At 38.1% G+C, this 9,917-nt stretch overlaps 2 non-coding genes across 2 annotated transcripts; one reads left to right on the plus strand and one right to left on the minus strand.

Annotated features, from left to right (window-relative positions):
• Nucleotides 1-4,881: 4,881 nt before the first annotated feature.
• Nucleotides 4,882-4,985, plus strand: LOC112767781 (small nucleolar RNA R71). The gene has a single exon (XR_003185222.1). It is a non-coding gene; the product is annotated as a small nucleolar RNA R71 (small nucleolar RNA).
• A 4,519-nt stretch (nt 4,986-9,504) lies between these two features.
• On the minus strand, nt 9,505-9,612 carry LOC112768602 (small nucleolar RNA R71). The gene has a single exon (XR_003186010.1). It is a non-coding gene; the product is annotated as a small nucleolar RNA R71 (small nucleolar RNA).
• Nucleotides 9,613-9,917: the final 305 nt, after the last annotated feature.

The following is a 9,917-nucleotide window of genomic DNA, read 5'->3' on the forward strand; positions in this document are numbered from 1 at the left end:
ACCTAAAAACAATGCCAAAAAGCGTATAAATTATCCGCTCATCATACCACCAAACTTATATTGTTGCTTGTCCCCAAGAAACTGAAAATCAAATAGGATAAAAAGAAGAGAATATACTATAAATTCCAAAATATCAATGAAACTTAGCTCCAATTAGATGAGCGGGACTAGTAGCTTTTTGCCTCTGAACAGTTTTGGCATCTCACTTTATCCTTTGAAGTTCAGAATGATTGGCATCTATAGGAACTCAGAATTTAAATAGTGTTCTTGATTCTCCTAATTTGCCACCGGATACATAAATGCCACAGACATATAACTGGGTGAACCTTTTCAGATTGTGACTCAGCTTTGCTAGAGTCCCCAATTAGAGGTGTCCAGGGTTCTTAAGCACGCTCTTTTTGCTTTGGATCACGACTTTGACCGCCCAGTCTCAAGCTTTTCACTTGACACCTTCACGCCACAAGCACATGGTTAGGGACAGCTTGGTTTAGCCGCTTAGGCTAGGATTTTATTCCTTTGGGCCCTCCTATCCATTAATGCTCAAAGCCTTAGATCCTTTTTACCCTTGCCTTTTAGTTTAAAGGGTTACTGGCTTTTTGCTCTTGCCTTTTGGTTTAAAAGGCTCTTGGCTTTTTCTGCTTGCTTTTTTTCTTTTTCGTTCTTTTTTTCTTTTATTTTTGCCATTTTTTTCGCAAGCCTTATTTTTCACTGCTTTTTCTTGCTTCAAGAATCAATTTTATGATTTTTCAGATATCAAGAACATTTCTCCTTTTTCATTATTCTTTCAAGAGCTAACAATTTTAACATTCATAAACTTCACTATAAAAAATATGCACTGTTCAAGCATTCATTCAGAAAGCAGAAAGTATTATCACCACATCAAAATAATTAAACTAATCTCAAGGATAAATTCGAAATTCATGTACTTCTTGTTCTTTTGCATTTAGAACATTTTTTTATTTAAGAAAGGTGATGGATTCATAGGACATTCATAGCTTTTAGGCATAGACACTAGACACTAATGATCATGTAATAAAGACACAAACATAAATAAACATAAAGCATAGAGAACGAAAACAGAGAAAAAAAATAAATAGACAAGGAGATTAAGGAATGGGTCCACCTTAGTAAGGGTGGCGTCTTCTTACTCTTGAAGAACCAATGGTGCTTTTGAGCTCCTCTATGTCTCTTTCTTGCCTTTGTTGCTCCTCCCTCATAGCTCTTTGATCTTCTCTAATCTCATGGAGAATGATGGAGTGCTCTTGGTGCTCCACCCTTAGTTGTCCCATGTTGGAACTTATTTCTCCTAGGGAGGTGTTAATTTGCTCCCAATAGTTTTGTGGAGGAGAGTGCATCCCTTGAGGCATCTCAGGGATTTCATGATGAGGAATTTCCTCATGCTCTTGTTGAGGTCCATGAGTAGGCTCTCTTGTTTGCTCCATCCTCTTTTTAGTGATGGGCTTATCCTCTTCAATGAGGATGTCTCCCTCTATGACAATCCCAGCCAAATTGCAGAGGTGACAAATGAGGTGCGGAAAGGCTAACCTTGCCAAAGTGGAGGACTTGTCACCTACCTTGTAGAGTTCTTGAGGTATAATCTCATGAACTTTTACTTCCTCCCTAATCATGATACTATGGATCATGATGGCCCGATCCACAGTTACTTCGGATCGGTTGCTAGTAGGAATAATAGAGCGTTGGATGAACTCCAACCATCCACTAGCTACAGGCTTAAGGTCCGGTCTTCTCAATTGAACCAGTTTGCCTCTTGAGTCACTTTTCCATTGAGCTCCTTCCACACATATGTCCATGAGGACTTGGTCCAACCTTTCATCAAAGTTGACCCTTCTAGTGTAGGGGCATGCGTTTTCTTGCATCATTGGCAACTTGAATGCCAACCTTACATTTTTCGGACTAAAATCTAAGTATTTCCCCCGAACCATTGTAAGCCAATTCTTTGGATTCGGGTTCATACTTTGATCATGGTTCCTAGTGATCCATGTATTTGCATAGAACTCTTGAACCATTAAGATTCTGACTTGTTAAATAGGATTGGAGAGAACTTCCCATCCTCTTCTTCTAATCTCATGTCGGATCTCTGGATACTCACTCTTTTTGAGCTTGAAAGGGACCTTAGGGATCACCTTCTTCTTGTCTACAACTTCATAGAAGTGGTCTTGATGGACCTTTGAGATGAATCTCTCCATCTCCCATGACTCGGAGGTAGAAGCTTTTGCCTTCCCTTTCCTCTTTCTAGAGGTTTCTCCGGCCTTAGGTGCCATAAATGGTTATGAAAAAACAAAAAGAAATGCTTTTACCACACCAAACTTAAAGTGTTTGCTCGTCCTCGAGCAAAGAAGAGAGAATGAAGGAGAAGAAGAAGAAGATGGAGGAGATGGAGGGTGAGGGTGAGTTCAGCCAAGGGGGTATAAGGTGTTTGTGATTTGTAAAATTGAAGGAGTGATGAAGGTTATATATAGGAGTGGGGGAGGCTTAGTTCCTGTATTTGGGGTTGGGTTTAGGAGGGAAAAAGAGTTTTGAATTTGAAGGTAGGTGGTGTTTTGGGGAAAAGTGAATGAGGTGATTGGTGAAGGGTATTTGGGGAAGAGTGTTATGGAAAGGTGTGAAGAGGAGAGAAGAAGAGGTGGGGTAGGTGGGGATCCTGTGGGGTCCACAGATCCTGAAGAGTCAAGGACTTTAACATCCTTGCTCTATTTAGGCGTGCAAGACGCCATTAGAGTGCAATTCTGGCGTTAAACGCCAGATTGCTACTTGTTTTTGGTGTTTAACGCCAGCTTTTTTCCCTTTCTTGGCGTTTAACGCCAACTTGGTGCCCTGTTCTGGCGTTAAACGCTAGTCTGGTGCCTATTTCTGGTGTTAAACGCCAGTTTGATGCCCATTTCTGGCGTTAAATGTCCAGAATGGTGCCAGACTGGGCGTTTAACGCCCATTCTGCTACTAAACGCCAGTAAGCTCTTCCTCCAGAGTGAGCTGTTTTTAATGTTGTTTTTCATTCTATTTTTTATTTTTCAGTTGTTTTTATGACTTTCCATGATCATCAACCTAAAGAAAGCATAAAATAACAATGGAAAATAAATAGATATAATTAAATAACATTGGGTTGCCTCCCAATAAGCACTTCTTTAATGTCAATAGCTTGACAGTGAGCTCTCATGGAGCCTCACAGATAATCAGAGCAGGGTTGGGGCCTCTCAACACCAAACTTAGAGTTTGGTTGTGGCCTCTCAACACCAAACTGAGAGTTTGGTTGTGGCCTCCCAACACCAAACTTAGAGTTTGAATGTGGGGGATTTGTTTGACTTTGTATTGAGAGAAGCTTTTCATGCTTCCTCTCCATGGTTACAGAAGGAGAACCTTGAGTCTTGAATACAAGGTAGTCTTCATTCAACTTAAGGACCAACTCTCCTCTGTCAACATCAATCACAGCTTTTGCTGTGGCTAGGAAGGGTCTGCCAAGGATGATGGATTCATTCTCATCCTTCCCAGTGTCTAGGATTATTAAATCAGGAGGGGTGTAAAGGCCTTCAACCTTCACTAGGACGTCTTCTACTAGTCCATAAGCCTGTTTCATTGATTTGTCTGCCATCTCTAGTGAGATTCTTGCAACTTGTATCTCAAAGATTCCCAGTTTCTCCATTACAGAGAGTGGCATGAGGTTTATCCCTGACCCCAGGTCACATAGAGCCTTCTCAAAGGTTATGGTGCCTATGGTACAAGGTATGAAGAATTTTTCGGGATCCGGTTTCTTCTGAGGTAATCTGCCTCATTAATGTATTCAGTTCATTGGTGAACAAGGGGGTTTCATCTTCCCAAGTCTCAGTACCAAATAACTTGGCATTCAGCTTCATGATTGCTCCTAGATATTTAGCAACTTGCTCTTCAGTGATGTCTTCATCCTCTTTAGACGAAGAATATTCATCAGAGCTCATGAATGGCAGAAGGAAGTTCAATAGAATCTCTATGGTCTCTGTATGAGCCTCAGATTCCTTTGGTTCCTCAAAGGGAAACTCCTTTCTGTCCAGAGGACGTCCCATGAGGCTTTTCTCACTGGGACTCACGTCCTCCTCACTCTCTCCAGGTTCGGCCATGTTGGTCATGGTTATGGCCTTGCACTCTCTCTTGGGATTTTCTTCTGTATTGCTTGGGAGAGTACTGGGAGGAATTTCAGTAATCTTCTTACTCAGCTGACCCACATGTGCCTCCAAATTTCTAATGGAGGACCTTGTTTCATTCATGAAACTTAGTATGGTCTTGGATAGATCAGAGACTATGGTTGCCAGGCCAGAATGGATCTGTTCTGAATTCTCTATCTGTTGTTGAGAAGATAATGGAAAAGGTTTGCTGTTGCTAAACCTGTTTCTTCCACCATTATTATTATTGAAGCCTTGATTAGGCTTCTGTTGATCATTCCATGAGAGGTTAGGATGATTTCTCCATGAAGGATTATAGGTGTTTTCATAAGGTTCTCCCATGTAATTCACCTCTGCCATTGCAGGGTTCTCAGGATCATAAACTTCTTCTTCAGAAGATGCTTCTTTAGTACTGCCTGTTGCAGCTTGCATTCCAGACAGACTCTGAGAAATCATATTGACTTGCTGAGTCAATATTTTATTCTGAGCCAATATCGCATTCAGAGTATCAATCTCAAGAACGCCTTTCTTTTGAGTTGTCCCATTATTCACAGAATTCCTTTCAGAAGTGTACATGAATTGGTTATTTGTAACCATTTCAATGAGTTCCTGGGCTTCTTCAGGCGTCTTCTTCAGATAAAGAGATCCTCCAGCAGAGTTGTCTAATGACATCTTGGACAATTCAGACAGACCATCATAGAATATGCATATGATACTCCATTTTAAAAGTATGCCAGAAGGACACCTTCTGATCAATTTCTTGTATCTTTCCCAAGCTTCATAGAGGGATTCACCTTCCTTCTATCTGAAGGTTTGGACTTCCACTCTAAGCTTACTCAATTTTTAAGGTGGAAAGAACTTTGCCAAGAAGGCATTGACCAGCATTTCCCAAGAGTTCAGGCTTTCTTTAGGTTGTGAGTCTAAGCATGTCCTAGCTCTGTCTCATACAGCAAAAGGGAAAAGCATAAGTTTGTAGACCTCAGGGTCAACCCCATGAGTCTTAATAGTGTCACAGATTTACAAGAACTCAGCTAAAAATTGATGAGGATCTTCCAATGGAAGTCCATGATACTTGCAATTCTGCTGCATTAGAGAAACTAATTGAGGCTTAAGCTCAAAGTTGTTTGCTCCAATTGCAGGAATTGAGATGCTCCTTCCACAGAAGTCAGAAGAGGGTGCAATAAAGTAACCAAGCATCTTCCTTGCATCTCCATGATGAGCGGATAATTTATACGCTTTTTGGCATTGTTTTTAGTATGTTTTTAGTAAAATCTAGTTACTTTTAGGGATGTTTTCTTTAGTTTTTATGTTAAATTCACATTTTTGGACTTTACTATGAGTTTGTGTGTTTTTCTGTGATTTCAGGTATTTTCTGGCTGAAATTGAGGGACTTGAGCAAAAATCAGATTCAGAGGTTGAAGAAGGACTGCTGATGCTGTTGGATTCTAACCTCCCTGCACTCAAAGTGAATTTTCTGGAGCTACAGAACTCAAACTGGCGCGCTTCTAATTGCATTGGAAAGTAGACATCCAGGGCTTTCCAGTAATATATAATAGTCCATACTTTGGCTACGTTTAGATGACGTAAAAGGGCGTTGAACGCCAGTTCTACGCTGCTGTCTGGAGTTAAACGCCAGAAACACGTCACAAGCCAGAGTTGAACGCCAGAAATACGTTATAAACTGGCGTTCAACTCCAAGATTGACCTCTACACGTGTAACATTCAAACTCAGCCTAAGAACACACCAAGTGGGCCTCAGAAGTAGATTTATGCATCAATTACTTACTTCTGTAAACCCTAGTAACTAGTTTATTATAAATAGGACTTTTTACTATTGTATTAGACATCATCTTTGATCAGTTTTATGCCATCTTAGACTTTCATAGGGGCTGGCCATTCGCCCATGCCTGAACCATTATCACTTATGTATTTTCATACGGTAGAGTTTCTGCACTCCATAGATTAAAGTGTGGAGCTCTGCTGTTCCTCAAAGATTAATGCAAAGTACAAGTGTTTTTCTATTCAATTCAACTTATTCCGCTTCTAAGATATTCATTCGCACTTCAACCTGAATGTGATGAACGTGACAATCATCATCATTCCCCCACGAACGCGTGCCTGACAACCACTTCCGTTCCACCTTAGATCGAATGAGTATCTCTTGGATCTCTTAATCAGAATCTTCGTGGTATAAGCTAGATTGATGGCAGAATTCATGAGAGTCCGGAAAGTCTAAACCTTGTCTGTGGTATTCCGAGTAGGACTCTGGGAATGAATGACTGTGATGAACTTCAAACTCGCGAGTGCTGGGCATAGTGACAGACGCAAAAGGAGGGTGAATCCTATTCCAATATGATCGAGAACCTCAGATGATTAGCCGTGCTGTGACAGAGCATTTGGACCATTTTCACAAGAGGATGGGATGCAGCCATTGACAAGGGTGATGCCTCCAGACGATTAGCCATGCAGTGACAGCGCATCGGACCATTTTCCAGAGAGGAAAAAAAGTAGCCATTGACAACGGTGATGTCCTTACATAAAGCCAGCCATGGAAAGGAGCAAGACTGATTGGATGAAGACAGCAGAAAAGCAGAGGTTCAGAGGAATGAATGCATCTCTATACGCTTATCTGAAATTCTAACCAATGAATTACATAAGTATTTCTATCCTTATTTTCTATTTATTATTTATGTTCGAAAACTCCATAACTATTTTATATCCGCCTGACTGAGATTTACAAGGTGACCATAGCTTGCTTCATACCAACAATCTCCGTGGGATCGACCTTTACTCACGTAAGGTTTATTACTTGGACGACCCAGTGCACTTGCTGGTTAGTTGTATCGAAGTTGTGAATGAAAAACGATTTATTAAGACGTGCGTACAGAGTTTCTGGCGCCGTTGCCTGAGATCACAATTTCGTGCACCATGTTTTTGGCGTCGTTGCCGGGGATTGTTCGAGTTTGAACAATTGACGGTTCATCTTGTTGCTCAGATTAGGTAATTTTCTTTTTGTTTTATTTTCAAAAAATTTTCAAAAACCTTTCAAAAATTTCTCATCTATTTTCGAAAAAAAAAATTAAATCTTTTCAAAAGTATATTTTTCTTCAGAATTTTTAAGAATGAACTCTAGAGTTTCATGAAGCATGTTGAAGCCTGGCTGGCTGTAAAGCCATGTCTAATTCTTTTGGATAGGGGCTTCCAACCATCAGCATAGAGGCAAGTTAATTGGAATGTCAGCCGTGGCATGTCTGAGTAACATACTAAAGCTTGGCTGGCTATTAAGCCATGCCTAACCCTCGGATTGGAGCTTTATACTAAGAATACAAGATTCCTGGAATTCATATTAAAAAAAATTTTGAAATCCTTATTTTCTTTTTCCTATATGTTTTTTCGAAAAAAATATACAAAAATCCAAAAAAATAAAAAAAATCATAAAAATAAAAAATATTTCATGTTTCTTGTTTGAGTCTTGAGTCAAGATGAAAGTTTGGTGTCAATTGCATACTCATCTTGCATTTTTCGAAAAATTCATGCATTCATAGTGTTCTTCATGATCTTCAAGTTGTTCTTGGTAAGTCTTCTTGTTTGATCTTGATGTTTTCATGTTTTGTGTCTTTTCTTGTTTTTCATATGCATTCTTGCATTCATAGTGTCTATACATGAAAAATTTTTAAGTTTGGTGTCTTGCATATTTTTTTTGCATTAAAAATTTTTCAAAAATAAGTTCTTGATGTTCATCTTGACATTCAAAGTGTTCTTGGTGTTCATCTTGACATTCATAGCATTCTTGCATGCATTCATTGTTTTGATCCAAAATTTTCATGCATTGAGTCTTTTTCATGTTTTTCCCTCTCATCATTAAAAATTCAAAAACCAAAAAAAAAAATATCTTTCCCTTTTTCTCTCTTAAAATTTCGAAAATTAGATTTGACTTTTTCAAAAATTTTTAAAATCTAGTTGTTTTTATGAGTCAAATCAAATTTTCAATTTAAAAATCTTATCTTTTTCAAAATCTTTTTCAAAAATCAAATCTTTTTCATTTTTCTTATCTATTTTCGAAAATTTCAAAAAAAATATTTTTCAAAAATATTTTTCTTAATTTTACATCATATTTTCGAAAATAACATCATCAATTAATGTTTTGATTCAAAAATTTCAAGTTTGTTACTTGCTTGTTAAGAAAGATTCAAACTTTGAGTTCTAGAATCATATCTTGTGATTTCTTGTGAATCAAGTCATTAATTGTGATTTTAAAAATCAAATCTTTTTCAAAACTAATTTCAATCATATCTTTTCAAAAATATCTCTTTATCTTATCTTTTTCAAAATTTGATTTTAAAATATCCTTTCTAACTTCTTATCTTCTTATCTTTTCAAAATTGATTTTCAAATTTGTTTCAACTAACTAACTAACTTTTTGTTTGTTTCTTATCTTTTTCAAAACTACCTAACAAACTCCCTCTCTCTCTAATTTTCGAAAATATCTTCCCTTTTTTTCAAAATTTCTTTTTAATTAACTAATTATTTTAATTTTTGATTTTAATTTTCGAAAAATTACTAACCTTTTTTAAAAACTATTTTCGAAAATTACTAACTCCTTTTCAAAAATAATTTTCGAAAATTCTCCTTCTCTCTCATCTCCTTTTATTTATTTATTCATCTACTAACACCTCTCTTCATCCCACATCTCTGCTCTCCTTACCCTTGTGTTTCTTTCTTTAGATTACATTCTTTTCTTCTTCTACTCACACAGGGGAACCTCTATACCTGTGGTAAAAAGGATCCCTATTATTATTTTTCTCTCCCTCTTTTTCATATGAGCAGGAGCAAGGACAAGAACATTCTTGTTAAAGCAGATTCAGAACCTGAAAGGACTCTGAAGAGGAAACTAAGAGAAGCTAAATTACAACAATCCAGCAAGCACCTTTCAGAAACTTTCGAACAGAAAGAGGAGATGGCAGCCGAAAATAATAATAATGCAAGGAGGATGCTTGGTGACTTTACTGCACCTAATTCCAGTTTACCTGGAAGAAGCATGTCTATTCCTGCCATTGGAGCAAACAATTTTGAGCTGAAACCTCAATTAATTTCTCTGATGCAGCAGAACTGCAAGTTTCATGGACTTCCATCTGAAGATCCTTTTCAGTTCTTAACTGAATTCTTGCAGATCTGTGATACTGTTAAGACTAATGGAGTAGATCCTGAAGTCTACAGGCTCATGCTTTTCCCTTTTACTGTGAGAGACAGAGCTAGAATATGGTTAGACTCTCAACCCAAAGATAGCCTGAACTCTTGGGATAAGCTAGCCAAGGCTTTCTTAGCCAAGTTCTTTCCTCCTCAAAAGCTGAGTAAGCTTAGAGTGGATGTTCAAACCTTCAGACAGAAAGAAGGTGAATTCCTCTATGAAGCTTGGGAGAGATACAAAGAACTAACCAAAAAGTGTCCTTCTGACATGCTTTCAGAATGGACCATCCTGGATATATTCTATGATGGTCTATCTGAATTGGCTAAAATGTCAGTGGATACTTCTGCAGGTGGATCCATTCACCTAAAGAAAACACCTGCAGAAGCTCAAGAACTCATTGACATGGTTGCTAATAACTAGTTCATGTACACTTCTGAGAGGAATCCTGTGAGTAATGAGACGCCTATGAAGAAGGGAGTTCTTGAAATTGATACTCTGAATGCCATACTGGCTCAGAATAAAATATTGACTCAGCAAGTCAATATGATTTCTCAGAGTCTGAATGGAATGTAAGCTGC

Source organism: Arachis hypogaea, chromosome 17 (assembly GCF_003086295.3).
Source record: "Arachis hypogaea cultivar Tifrunner chromosome 17, arahy.Tifrunner.gnm2.J5K5, whole genome shotgun sequence".
NCBI lineage: Eukaryota > Viridiplantae > Streptophyta > Magnoliopsida > Fabales > Fabaceae > Arachis > Arachis hypogaea.